A 15,731-nucleotide genomic window follows, 5' to 3' on the forward strand; every position below is an offset into this window, starting at 1 on the left:
ACACTAAAAGCTACTGAATTGTACACTTAAAAGATTGAATTTTATAGAGTGAATTATATTTCAGTGAAGCTGTTATTAAAAAAAAAAAAGAATCAAGGGCCTATATGTCATGCATGACACTTTGACAAGTTTGGAAGTTTAGGGACGTTTTTCTTGCTCAACTTCTGGGTACCACACATAGGCCAGGTGATTGATGTAACTGCATAAAGGGGCTCTGGGTAAAGGAGCTACTTCAGAATAAAAGCAGAGCATTCAGACAGAAGGGACAAAGGAAGAGGAGAACAATTCCTTCTGTTGGAGTCCTTGTCCCTGCACCTCTGATTCCTATAATGCCTTCAGAACCGTCTCTTGACCTTCCCAGGTTCTAGAATTCAATTTGAGAAACACTGGTCAAAGCCATTTGGTACAGTCAAGATAATGTGTATCAATACCTCACATTTAACCTGGAGGATTCTAACAGGTCATTGGAAAGTATTAGAAAGGGGCTAGAGTTGGCACTCTTGTCAGAGACCTAGCAATGGAGAAAGACATGCTGAAAAAATTCAATTGTCTAAACATGTTAAACTTATTTGTAGCTAAGGATCTCAGTTCTTTACCTTAAAAATAAAACAATATGCAAAGTGATTCACGAGCTTCATAGAGGAACCTGAATGAGTTGAAGCCTACTGATATTGCTAGAGACTTAGAACATATGAGGAAAGAGAAGAGCTTAAAGAATTGACTTACTTATTCCAAGGAAAACATCAGAAAGGATCATCACTTGTAATGAGCATAAGCTTCTGTGCCAAAACAAAGTGGAGAGACCTGTATCATCAAGAAGAGAGGTGTTGCCTGGAAACACCTTCTTTAGGAGGCTTACTTCTACTGTCCCAGAAAAAGAGAGTTGCTTCTGATACACAACAGTTTGAAATTATGTAATATAACATAGTAAAGTCTTCACACACAAAACGAAAAGAATGCAAATTCTGAAGCTGCTTCTAAATTTATCAAGAATCTCACTTTCAAAGCTGATATACAAGGGATTTTTATAAATTGGGTTTTGTTATTGCTATTGTCACCAGCAAAGCCCACAGGGGTCCCCAGAAAAAAATAACATGGAATCCAGGTGATAAGGTCTAAAGTCTTCTTTTGTGTTTAGTCTAGTTTCACTTGCCTATAGCGGGCCCTGCAGAAGCCTTGCACCTAACATATGGGATTACAGTTCCCAGTGCAGAGATGCTACACCTAGCATTGGGATCTGGAGCACTGTTGCACCTGCCCAGACCCACCCACAAGGACTCAGTCCTTTGCTCTGCAGAGGAGAGCCCTACAAAGCAGTCCTGCCAACAGCAAACAGCCTTTCTCGGAGAGCGCATATTCTAAAGTGGGAGCTTGCACCTCTTCACTCTTTGATCAAAGAATAAAACTTTCCTTTGCTTCTGAACCAAACACCGTTTTGTTCTACTGGCATGAACAACACTGGGCAAAAGGACACTAGTTGGGACCAACTTGGGAGGATCAGTAATACTATCATGGTGTCACTTTTAGCTGATAACTAGGAATACCAGTCCTTTTTCGGTCATGGTTAGACTGGAATTAAAGCTTTGAATTATACAAGATCTTAAGAAGTTTCTCCTTCATAAAATGCTACTTTACTCTGTTCCTTGAAGAAGAGACTGATCATGGAATTTCCTCATCCCATGGATCTCAACAGAATAATGGGAAAGGGAGTTCCACAGAGACCCTTTAATCAAACACAATCAGGACAGGGAGTTAGTTGGTTAGTGGAAGATGTTAGTTAAAGAGATGAACTGAATCATAAAAACATCATAGATATACACATCAAATGTTTATCTTAAATTAACAGCATTCTTTTGCCAAGCTTTTGATATAAAAGCTTTTTCTTTGAATGTTGGTCGGTTGATTGGAGTTCTACCTCATCTTTCTTGCATAAACCACACCCATAATATAGCCTGTATGATTTCCAATTATAATTTCTTTAAAAGGAGGCAAAACCTTAAAGACACCTTTTGGGCAAACTGAGTGCAGAGTCCTAGATTTTTATAATTTTCCACTTTAACCATTTCCCAGCAACTTTTATTGAATCTTTCAAACTATTCCATCAAGCTTTCATAGAAAAAACTTTTGTTTTGCATTCGTATTTCATATGTTTATAAAATAATATTTAATTTAATTTATTAATAGCAATGATAAGTTTAGCTGCCATGAAACAGGCTGAGGAACAAATTACCTGAGTCTGAGTAAGTATAGAATTCAGCTAATAGTAGCAGAGTGCATGGGGGTCCTAGAGAGTGGCTTTCTGACCATAAGTGCTCAGGTGCTGTGGGTATGGTTCAGTAATTCCCCTGCAATATTGGTCACACTCTCAGCAAAGTGTCTCAGAGCCAACCAGAGCTGCTCTACACCACCAACTCTGATTGCCCAATGCCTACCTCTTCATTACTGCTGAAAGTTCCTTTGCAAGCCCAGGGCCCTCCTTCCTCAAACAGCTCAGCTACTAATGGTGGCCAGTCCAGATCTGCCATGCTCAGTGCCTCCTTGGCCCCAAGGGCCTCTAGATATATGACAGCATGTGCCCACAGACTGGTCATCATCATAGTGTTGTTGTGTGACTGTTCATGTACATACCCAGAGGTTATTTTATAATCTGTGACTGGCTTGGCAACATAGTTCTGTAGCCTTGAGGAAATTGTTACTGAAATATGAATTTTAGGTCCAGATGATGTGACTAGCCCTGAGCAGTTCTTGCCACCACATAAAATAATTTGGTTGGAGTCTTAGCATGACAAGGTAGAGGGGATAGAATGCAATGAAAGCCCGCTTTTGGCGCTCCCCTCAGCCTAGCTGACTTCACATCCTGGACAGCCGACCCTCGTCACCAGCCTAATGCATTTCCCTTGTTAGAACTAGGGAAAATAGATGCACATTTATTGAATCATGACAAACTTGATATCATCTCATCTCTTAGTTGACATCTGTATCATTTGAATATGAAAGGGCAAAGTCAATTTGCAGAGTGTTATGTGACACAATGTGTGGTCCCAACTATCCTTTAACCCATGCTTGAAGTCACCAGTTCCACAGAAACTAGCTTCCCTTCCCTTCTTTTTCTAATCATCTTGCTGGTCAGCTAACCTGGATTTTTTTTTTTTTTGGTGGGAGGTGGGCAGATACAGTTTATGAAAAGTTTAATGTGAAAATTAAGGAAAAGGGAATCGAAGAGGACTGGAAGATTCTTGAGAACCACCAATATTAAGAATGAAATCAAAATTCAGAATGATGTGTGTATATTTACAAAGAGATTAGAAATAAATAGCAGTTACACATTTCAGAATTTCAGAGGAGGAATAACAGACTTGGAGGATGTACATGAAATAGTTAAACCAATAAATCAAGGGCTGCTTGGTAAGTGGGTCTTGAAGTCTCCAGGCTACACTTGCCACAGAAAGAGAACAGCTTTTGGGTCACAGGTTAGGGTTGTGCTAATGTCAGGGTTCCAGGTCCTCCTTCCGCATTTTTCCTTTGCCATTTTGATCAGATCCTTTTCAAATTACAGCATGATTTCATTTACATCGGTTTTGTACTCATAGGCACCTCTCGTGTTACCAGAGAATGGTCCTCCCAATTGCTTAGATATTTGTGCATCTTAAAGGCAAAGTTTCTTCCTCTGGATCTTTTTGATACTAACAAATGACAAATTCCCTAGCCCCAGTGCTCCTGGCAATAACCCAGTGAAGGTCCGGCCTTTGTCGCTGTGTGAAATCCCTCCAAGAATATCTCCTCACATGATACTTCTCTCCTAGCCCACCTCCAGCAGGGCTAGATTACTCCTACCTCATCACCCCACAGACCTCTGTGACGTTTTTGCATGAAGTCATCTCCATTCTCTATGCTGGTTTTACACATCTACACATTCTCCATTAATTGTATAACCTACATAACAGCTGTCAGCTCCTCCCTCACTAGCTTCCAGGAGTCTGGTCACCTGCACATCTTGTGCCATATTTGGTTTTACTAGTAGCTTATAGAGAAGGATCACCTCACACAATGACAGCATCTCAACCGAGATGCCCCTTTTACACACCTCTTCCCAAGACCCAAGCAGCTCCTCCTGCTGGCAGCAGCCAAAGAGCCCCCTCCTCAGACTCTGCCCCTTACCTCCAGGACATTTCCAGCTCCGTGTCCTGGTTAGGCAGAGCTTTCTTCTGCAGACCCTAAGGCTTCCTTTCACCCTGCAGAGAGATCATCAAAGCACCTTCTCAACAAAGGTCTCTTCTTATATAGAAATTAAATTGAAAACTTTCTTCATTCAGTTCCTCAGATCAGTTCATATCTCTGATTCCCACTGGTTGGCCAATTTCTATTTTGCCCACAGCATCCAACTCTTAACTGGTTCCTTTGCATGATCTTCTGTTGCTCCCTCTGCTGCAGCAAATTCTTCTTCTACTTGGGATTTGGGGGCAGCTCTCCATCTCTACTTTTATAGGTCTACCTTAACTTCAACCTGAACTGTCACATACTGCGATACATTCTGTGATAAGATTTATCAGCTGTAAGAACTGTCACTCAAACAAAACAGCAAAGCCACTCTCTAGGGGTGTCTTCTGGGTAACAAAAGAAAGTAGGGATTTCATTTAGTTTGCAAAATTAGCCTTGCCCCTCCACCATCACCCAGGTTATCTCTAATGCTCTCCTGGGGGTGGTCTGGTACACTTTTGGATTGCATCCTGGTCATCTTGCTAGATTCTTTAATGACCTCAGAATCAATGCCAAATCCTTGACCACTATTCATCCTCTTAGCAAACCCATGATGTGATACTTCTTAACTTTAAGCTGAAGAAAATCCTCTGGAGAGTCTGTTTAAAAAGTAGATTTCCAGGCCCCTTCCCTGTGATTGTGCTTCACTAAACCAGGAACCTGCCTCTTCATCTTGTACACTTAAGTGATTCTGAAGCCAGTATTGGAGGAACGTAATCTTTCCCAAAGTGGCCACTCATTCTGTGGCAGCCCAAGAGACTGTGAGTGATATGTTTTTCATTTACATTTAAAAACTCATATCATAGCGAAAACATGATTTCATAGATGTTACCTAGGAGGCTGGATTAAAATAGTGATTAGAAAGATTATTAGAGTAAATCATAGTGGTGGTAGAACTCATATGGCAAAAACTGTGAAAGTGGCATGTACATGATGAGGTGAGAGTAACAGTGAGTCAATGACTGGGTCTGCTCCTATGAATATTCGGCATCGTTATTTTTTAAGTTCTAGAATATTTCTTTTCTATAAAGCTTTTTTAAAAATTATAAAATGCTACATTTTCACCATAGAAAATTTTAAAATTTCATAAAAAGAGAAAGGAGAAGATGAAAGTTATTGAGAAACCATCACTGAGAGATGAGCACTTAGATCTTGCATACTGCCTTCCTACCCTCCCTCTCTCGGGCTTGCTCATGCTTGTGTTCTGTCTCTCTCCCTCTCTCTTTCCTTTATTCTTCATACTTTTAAAATAGGGAAAATTACTGCACAAACAGATTTGCCACTGTTTTTAATTTTTTAAGTACTTTGTCATGCCATTAAATGGTCTACAAAAAGATTATTGTAATGGTTTAATAACATTCCAGCATAGGACAGTAGTTAAGAACATGTGCCTGGTTTAACCAGTCTGCCTGGTTTCAAACCCTGGCTCTGCCTTGGGTAGTTTATTTAACTGTCCTGTGCCTCCATTTCCACATTAGTAATATGGAAATAGTGGCACCTAACTCACAGAGTCAGAGGAAATGAGATAAAATACTCAGAACTGTGCCTGGCACATAGTAAGTCCTTGAAAAGTTCAGACATTATTATTTCATGTGTATTATCCTATTTAAAGCATTCCTTAGTTGTTTGATGTTGTATGTTCTTTAGAATGTTTGTGATTCCTATAAGACCTGATCCTAGGGTCAGAAAATCCAGGAATAATAATGTAGGTGGAGCAACAGTTTATATATTCACTAATTCCCATGGCCTGTCTATTTTAGCTCTGGTTTTTACATTTTTCCTAACACTTTTGTTGTTGTTGTTGTTGTTCAAAATGTTTTCCTATCCTAGGCTGCTAACATCTGGCTCAAACAAATATGGCTAACCTCTCACATAGGAGGCAGGAGGCTGTCACTATCGTATATAATTCTTACCGCTTTGATCCTGTGACTATAGGACACAGCCAACATAGGTGGGGATTATTCTCTTAAATATGATTGTGGTCTATGTCTTCTCTTTTTTTACTGCCACCAAAGGAAGTTCTTAGTTTGAAGAAGAAGAGACTTATTACACACAAACTTGGCCCATCTTTAAGACAGTTACTCTCACTTACTCTGCTGAAGAGTTGGATTTGTCTTAATCAACCCTCTAGGTGGAAAGTGAGCTTTAACCTCTCTGTTGCACCTTCTTGCCTGTGTATATTGGCTGATTGTGTTGTTTGGACAGTACCTTAGAGTTTCCCTTAATATGAAGACTCCTTTCTGTACACTTCGACCTCCCTGACAGGACTGTTTGTGAGATGCATGGAGAAAATGCCTACCCCTTTCTTGAAGAGACCAAAGTTCCCACAGAGCTGCAGTCCTGCTACAGCAGAGTTCCACCTGGTGATTCTGTTCTGCTTGAGTTGCGGGGATGACCTTGTCACTCTTGCTCACTGGAATCTCCCTCGGGAAACCTTCATCAGAGCGAGCTCTTCCTCCCTTTGGCCTTTTGACCTGTTTGGTCAGAGACCTTGTGCTGAACTTTTGAGTTTTAACCGGCTCAGTAGAGACTTGTATCATATGATTGCCATTTACCTTATTTTCTCTGGTAATTCTCATGTCAGCATTTTGAACTGTTTATTTTCCCTAACGTTCTCAGTGATGGCTACTTCAGGTTGAAGTATTGCATAGGGAATCTTGGTGACTAGCTTAATACTCCATGCAGTCGGTGGGAATTCTAGCAAACACCCCTGAGGCTCTGTGAAAAGTTTTGCTCTTTGCAATGTCTTCTGCCACTATCAAGTTTCACTAAGCTCTGTATATAATCTACTTAAAGATATTGGGGCTGCTTTTGCTTTATTGTGCAAGAGAAAACCTTGGTTCTGCATGTTCTGCTATAAGTGGTGACTATGGGAGCGACTGCACAACACAAAGCAAGCCTATGTCTGGATGACAGAGGACAATTGTGCAATCTGCACTGGATGGCCCAACATTGCACAAATCTGTATAATAGCAGATTAGGAAGAGCAATACCTAGATCTATAAATATATATTTATTGCCCTCAGCTTTTATTTTGAAAAGTTACAAACTGACAAAGTTTCCAAGTACAATGAACATCCAACACCCTGTATGCAGATTCCCCAATTATTTTGTCACAATTGCTTTCTCTCTCTCATATATATGCTTTTATACATACAAATATAAACATAAACATCATCATCATCATCATCATGATTGTTGTTGTTGTTGTTGTTGTTGTTTTGCTGACACTTTACCCCTAAGAGTAAAGACATTCTCTGACATAACTGTAAGGCTGGAAATTTACACTGATATGGTAACACTGTATTATATAGGCCATACGCATTTCCCAAATTGACTCTTTAGTCTCTTTTAACCTAAATCATTTCTCAGCTTTTCTCTCTTTTGCAACATTGATTTTCATATTTTGTTGATGATATTGTTTTGTTTTACAAACTGTTTCTCAATTTGGATTGGTTTGATTGCCTTCTCATAATGAGATTTGGGCTAACCTGGGACTTGGGAGTTGGAGCAGGAATACTACACAGATGACTTTGTGTGTGACAAATTAGGGCCCTCTTGATGTCAGCTTGGACCTCATTGGTGGTGCTCGTGTTGTCTCTCGGTGAAGGTGGTAGTCACCAGATTTCTCCATAGTTAAAGGTATATTTTCCTTTTGTAGTAAATGAGAATCTATGAGGTGAAACTTTGAACATCCCATTCCCCAGTATTCTTACACTCAACTGTTTTAGTACCCACTGATAATTTTTGACTGAATAAGTGTGATTACTATGGCAGTTGTACAATGATACTTTTTTATTTCTTCTACATTTACTAATTTATTTCCTATTTGTATGCTTTCATAGATATTTTTAAAGTTTAGTGTGTTTAGCCAATTTCTGTCATTGTTCATTCTGATGCTTGAATAATTCCAAATCGGGCCAGTGGGGACCCCTTCAAGTTGGCTGATATGCCTTTAAAGACTCTACTTAAAGTCTGAATTTTGGCCAATTGCATTCCAAAGCAAAGGGGATGGGGGCGGGGGGGAGAGTAAAATTCACCAACTCTGTGATTAACACTGCATGCATTATTCACTAATTCTTAGAAAAGCCTATAAAATAAGCACTATCTATATTTGAATGAGTTTTTAAAATTCTGTAATTAATATAAAAGCCTTGCTATATAGAAATTACAGCAAAGATGGACATTTAGGATAGAACATTCAACAATATCAACAGTATATAAATGGAAGCTCACAACAGGGCCAGAACCAACATTTCCTTTAGTGAGACCTGAGAAAGCCATCTTTGCTTTAGGTCTGTGCACATCTGTGTGTGTTTAACCATTTCTTTAGTGAGGTTTATCCAGAATCACATAGCATATTCTGGGTAGTTAAAAACACATAAACTAACTGTTTAGCTAACGTTGTACAGTAGAAACTCTTAACCACTTCTACTGAACTAACTTGCCAGATTCACAGATGCTCTCCATTCCCTCTGTGAACTGAATTTTGTGATATGCACAACAGGCTGAGCACACGAGGGCAGTAACCACTCTCCAATATGTCCAAGGACTTCTGCTCCCACTTCTGCTGTGGCTCACCAACCGAGCCTGATATATTTGTTCCCAAGCCTGTTTGGGTTAATTAGAATTCTGATTGTAGTATTTTAATTAATTAAATTAAGCATATTTTAATTAAATATTATTAAATATTATGAAAATTGACAAACCAGGATAGCCAAACAAAGAGTAGTTGTTATTCTGAAAATTAAGTTGAATGCTCTGGAAAATCTTGATAACCCCAAATCACTAAAAAAAAAAAAAAAAAGAATTACTGTTACAGTAGTGGTGAACAAAAAATGTTTGAAAGACTACAACAGGAATAATAAAAGCCCCATCAGGTTCTAGATTCAGACTGCCTCAGAAATGTCTGAAACTAGAAATAGATGCATGATAGATGTGATTTATGCAAGAAAATCTTTTAAACACACATCTACACTTGAGGGGGGAGAAAAGGCCTTTGACTCTACAGCAAAATATTACCAAAGCATGTTTTGTTATTGTGTTTTTTAGGATTTGAGGCTTTAACCAAATTTTTGGATTAATTGACAGTACTGCTTTTGGTCTTATCAGATAAGGGTTTGTACTGTAAATTCTCATTCTATAAGGATTTCAGCCATTCTTAATTAAGGTTTCTGTGTCTTTAAAAAGCTCTCAGTTAAGGAACCATTTTAGGTACTGTTAAAAGTCTATATGTGGACTACAAACCCAACTAACCACTGCAGACCAGCCAAACAGAGCAAACATTCCCCTAGTAAGATGGTTTTTAAACAGGGTTTATGTGTGCTGAACATATGCTAGCAGAAAATGCTGTGAGACTTTATATGCTACCTGTGTATCATGTTATATGGTGCACATTATTAATAGGTTAAAGTTTTCTTTTGAATGTCTGTATTTCTGAAATGGCTTTCACTTCTTTTGTATCTTGCTAAATATCTACCAGTATTCTTGCTTTTCCTAAATTAGAACTTTAAAAAATTATCTGAGAAGATATTATATAATAGTGCAGTATTGTAAGGGCAAGGATTCCATGGCCTGTGTACTGGGTGCACCACCCTTGGCCTTAGACCTTTCCTGTTCTGAGTTCAAGCTTTTTTTTTTTAGCTTCTGGCTGGGATAGCTACTTTACCACCAGTCTAGAACAGGGCAGAACTGATGCTGTTCATATAATAAATAAAAAAAATATATTTTAAAATGTTTTTGTTTAATTAATTTATTTTAAATTTTTATTTTAAATTTATATTTAAAAGTATTTGTGGATGATTTTTTTTCTTTCACTTCTGAAAATATTTAGGAGCTCAAATGACACTCAAATAGCCAAGACACAGAGCCCACATTCAGCAGCTAGATTGTCCCTGGGGGAGTGGGGGGAACTTACCCAAATGCCTCCTACCGTGCTCTGTCCTCCAAGTAAATCAGTATTTCAGAACCAATCTCTCCCCCAAGGGCTGGAGAACCAGCCTCATGCTTTCAGCAGGCGACTGTGACTGAGTACAAAAGCATGGGCATCAGAGCGTAAACAGAGCAGTGTCATGTCACATCATGTCACATCGACTTCAGTGGAGCCCCACTGTGGACTGAATCTAGTTCAGACTCCGCAGGCTGACATCTGACGTACAGAGACCCCATGACTGCCGCCCACCTTCCAGCTTTTAGTCCTACTACTCCCACGGATACACACCATGTTCCAGCAGAACAGGAAACTATCTTCTCAAATAGTTCCTGTCTTTACCTGAATTGTCTTCCCCACCCAGCTCAAACCAACCTCATCTCTGCCTACTGAAATCCTACCCATCTATCAAGGTTCTAGGTCAATTGTCTCTTTTCCTTGAAGCCTTCCTTGATTTCTCTAAGCCGTGCATCTCTCTCTCCTTTGAACCCTTAGGGCACTGAGCGTACAATGTGTCATCTACAATCATTTTTAATTTACCTCCTATGCTTCTTGGGAGGAGGCATTAGGCTTTACTCAGTTTGCATTCCCTGCAGTATGTTGCCAAGTAGGCACCTTGAACACAGAAGGTGTTTAACCTTTAAATAAATGTTTGTTGGCTGTTAGCTGAATTGTATAAGTTCTTGACTACATAACCAACTAGTGCAATGCTGGAAGAGTTTAGGAAAAATTTTTAGGAGGTAAAGGTACATAGATTCAGAATGGAAATATTCTACTATAAACCATGAAATTCTCTGAGCTGAAAAATAACGCTTAAAATTCAGATAGAATAGTTGACTTCCAGAGATGTTTCTTTATGTATGCTATAAATAGATTTAGTGTTTATTCCAAGGCAATTTTTTATTTATAGAACACTAGGAAAAAATATTATGTTTCTTTTCTTGACACTTTCTTGTCTTCAATATTTTTGACTCAAATTATTAATTTAATTAATTATTAAAATATCAGTAGCCTTCAAAAATGACTTACGACTGTCTACATTTTTTTGGCATTGACTGGTCAAATACACAATCCTAAAGACTGATACTTCAAATAAATACAGGGAACTACTCCTTATAAAGAAGACATTTCTATAATTTATTATTGATACATTCTATAATGATGTATCTGTTTCCTCCTTGCTTGTCTGCCGCAGAGCTGGGTGGCAGGCAGCTGAACAAGCACTGAAAAACTTTCCCTATTAACTTCATTCTGCAGCTCAGGATGAATTGTGACATTGACAGCATTATGGATCACTCAGGATCCTCCCCTCCCCTTTATTTTTTTCTAATACTTTGTTCTCTAGGGGCGGAGGGGCATTTCAAGGTGGGTTCAGTGCATTAAATATGTGTGTGGTCTGACTACAGTTCCAGGATGGTATACACTAATGATCTCATTCCTGATTCTGGCTTCATTTTTATCTCGGTTTGTGCAGTGTACTCAGCTAAACCATGATCAGCCAAACCCATTCCCAATCTCACTCTTCTTGCTTTTTTGCTGAAGGGTTTCTACATGTGTCATGCAATTAGTGTCTCTCTTAGGTTTGGGGGCAAGTTCCCTTAAATGTAGACATCAAGTACAGATTTGGGGCATCTGAAAAAGAAATGAATGGTTTAAGACTACAAAGGAAACAAAGAACAATATTCTCTTGGTTTTGGCATGATAACTGGGCTTCACAGCTTAAAGGCAAAATTGCTGGTCTTGAGTGATAGCAGGAAATGGTTTAGTTACCTCTGTCCAAAATTCTGGCCCCACAATGATCTGTAAAAGAAGATTCTGTCAAACTCAAATACATTTAGACAAATGACTAGAAGTTCTGAATGATATATAAGAGGTGATCAGTATTTCTTTGGCTGAGTGCTCCTTCATATAAATAAGGGAATGTAGGTCTTAAATCCCTCTCTTTTGTCATCTTAGGGTTTCCAGAGCTCTCATATAATACAGAGGGCTTTCCACTATTCCTTCTGCCTAAAATTTCTCTTTCCACAACAAATATTCACACGGCTTGCTCTCTCTTCTCCTTCAGGTCTTTGCTCAAATGTTCCCTTCCTTCTCAGTGGGAGGTTATAATATATAGGGTGAAGTGGTCACCCAATTGCAAAGCATGTATCTAGCTTCCTGCCCTGCTTTATTTTCTCTACAGCACATATCACCACCTGAATGATTACATACGTATATTTGTTTATAGCCTGTCTCCCTCTTTAAAGCTGCACAAGGGCAAGAATTTTTTTATTAATTAGCTCAGTGCGGTATCTTCAGCCCCTAGAAGATGCCTAGAACACAGTAAGTACTCAATAAATATTTGCTAGGTGAAAATGAGTGTATTTAGTCTTTTCCCCCACTTTGCTTATTTTCCCCACTCATCTTTTCAAAACATAAATCTGATCATGTTACTCCCATGCTTATAAACTTCCAATTGCTCCCCATTACCTACAGAATACAACTCAAATGCCCCAGCTTGGCATGCAGAATCCCAGTCCACCTCTCCAGTCTTTCCTCTTAGCACTTAACCACTTGACAGTGTCCAAACCTGCCCTGCTCCCCGTATCTCTACACTTTTGTGCACGTTGTTCTTTTCACTTACAGTGCCCTTCCCATCTTTTTACCTGGGAAACTCTTGATCATTCATCAGGACGCATTCGAAATTTGGGCTCTTCTGGGAAGCTTTCTTTGTCCATCCCAGGCAGAATCAGCCTGTTCCTCATCTGGGCTCCTATTCTTATTACAGTACCAATGACATGCTGTTACAGTTATTTATACATTTATATTCTTCTACTAAACTGTGATATTAGCCTTATCTTTCTTTGTCCTGTTCATTAATAAGATGATACATGTAAAGCTTTGCACAGTAGTTAGAACACAGTCGGTGCATAATCTCTCTTCCTTCCTTTCTTCCTGACAAATTTCTTTTCTTTCCTCAGAACTGAATCTGCTCAAGTTATAACATATAAACTCTTCAAAGACTGGAAACATCTTATAATAATCTTTGAACATAGTGAGTTCCATAGAGATTGACACTTTGCAAGATTTTTCAATGGAGTGATGGATGGATGGGTGAATGAGTGGATGGATGGACCATCAGAGGCTAAAGTTCCAGATCCTTTCCTGAGTCACCTTCCTCCCACCCCCCTGCTTTTTTTTTTTTTTTTTTGCAATACTACTTTTGTGTATAACTGCTTCATTGCCATTCTTTCTCATAGGTATAGTTATCCCCTCATGTGCCCAGTTAGGTGGTTCCATATATTTGGGGGATATAAATGATTAATTGCAGACCCAAGTGATTAACATTGGAGACCCAAAGTTCATGTGTAAAAATAAATAAAAGCTTCATCTAAGGCTAGGCTGAAAACTGGACAAAAAAGTTAAAGTCACTATGTGGAAAGTAGCAGCTCACAATTCTTCAACTTTCAAATGTATTATTCAGTCTTCAGTGAATAAACAATGAGCAAAAAAATCTTAGAGTTGAATGCACTGGAAATTGTTTCATACTTGATTCCGAAAAGGAATTAAAAGGACTTGACATAGAATGGAGCGATTTTATCAAGGCAGAGGACACTGTGGAAGAAAGGTCACAGAATGTAGCTGAATACACAGGGACGGCAATAAATCACGTTAGCAATCAACACACCCAGTATTCTATGCCCACCAGCAGTGGCCTGTGTTTGAAAGAAAAGTGTAAATCCCTCATTCAGCACTAAGTTTTTGCAATCCTATGCTGTAAAAAATCATTTCTTTCCAAGCCCACTCAGGAATCAGAATATGACCTGATAAATAGCCTCATTTTATTCTTGTTATTAAATACATGGGATGGGAAAAGCAACAGCATTCACAGCAGAGGATCAGGTGACAACAGCCTTCTGTTCCAGTGGTTTCCACATGGTAGACTTGTGGCCCCATGGTCCCTGCACCTCCTTAACTCTGGGAATCTCACCCACCACTACTTGACTCACCCAAGCCAGCTCCTGGATGACTCCTACTCCAATGCCTTGAACACTGAACTCACTCTCTCTAACCATAGCATTCTGTCTCTCCTCTTCTGCTATTCCTTTCCTCCTGCTGAATCCAACTACTTTAGGACCTCTAAGACCTCATCTTGGAAACGAAATAAGATGTTTGAGACAAAGAATGCCAATTTTCCTCCAATATTTCCCCTTTGTCCTCAGAAAAATAGAAACCCAAGTTTTATCAGGGCACATGGCTGCTCACATTAAAGGCTAATTTCTTTGTTTTCCTTGTAGCAAGGTGTGGCCTTATGACTAAGTTCTGGCCCATTCGATGGGAGTAGAAGTCACATGTACATGATTGTTTCCTTAAAAGAAAAGACTGTGCCATTTTGCTAACTAGAATGTGGACATAGTGGTGTGAGTTGTTCTGAACCATGTGAATGAGGGCAAAGCAACAAGATAAAGAGATCTTGGGCCTCTGATAACTTCTTACCAGCTCAGACTGTAATATAAGAGAAAAATAAGTTTTATTGTCTTTAAGACATTTTGGATTTCTGCAGCAGCCAAACATATAGCCCAATTTGTACAGTCTTTTGCAAGTGACCTGCCCACCAAACATGTTTCTCTATCGCTGCTTTATAGCTTCTTCCATAACCATCAATGGTTCTCAACTTTGGTTGGGTGTTAGAATCACCTGGGACTTTAAAAAATAAATCTCAATGCCCAGGGCTTACTGAAGATCAATGATATCTTAATTTCTAGGAGAGACTCAAGTATTAAAGTGTTTTGAGGTTTCCCAAGTGACTCTAAATGTACAGCCAGGGTTTAGATGGTTTAGATGATCTGCTGGAGTCTTGAGAAGTGAAAGGTTTCATTCCTAGCCTGAAGTTGGAAGAAGGAAAAGAAGAAATAGAAAGTAGATTTAAAAAAGAATGATAATTCCTGATATCTCTTGCTTCAGAACTTGATAGTGCTATCCATTTTCTTGCGTGAAGTTTTGAAAACTCTCAGTTTACCAGCCATATTTTAATACAAGTAGGAAATACATTCCAAACTGTGGTTTTCAAATCTTGATTATTTTCATGATTCTGATTTCTTTCATGACAATATAGGGTTTAACCACACAATTAACATCTTGCAGAAAACCACACAGATACAAACAGGGGCACTGGGGAGGAGCAGTAACCAAGCACCCCATTGCCAAAAATAAAAAGGGGAAAGTTTACCCTAAAGAGTGACTTAAGCAATTAGGAGAATTTTTCATTCAATGTTTAAAACACCCAGACCATTTCTCGGTAAGACAGTAGGTCCTCAGGCCTGAAAGATTTGTAAGCAGAGAGAGAAAGAGACTGAAAGGGCAAAAAGTGAATGAGGGGGCCAATAATGAAAAAGATGGGGTGGGAGGGAAGGAGAGAGACTGACAGACAGACTGGCAGAGAAGTAGACGGTTATAGCTGTTGAGGGGACATTAAGTTTCAGTTCCCTTGCCACATACCTCTCCCTCCACTCACTCAGCTCCTATAAATGACTTTTCTGATTTACAGGGCAAGGGGGGAGGGGGG

Source organism: Vicugna pacos, chromosome 3, assembly GCF_048564905.1.
Source record: "Vicugna pacos chromosome 3, VicPac4, whole genome shotgun sequence".
Taxonomy (NCBI): domain Eukaryota; kingdom Metazoa; phylum Chordata; class Mammalia; order Artiodactyla; family Camelidae; genus Vicugna; species Vicugna pacos.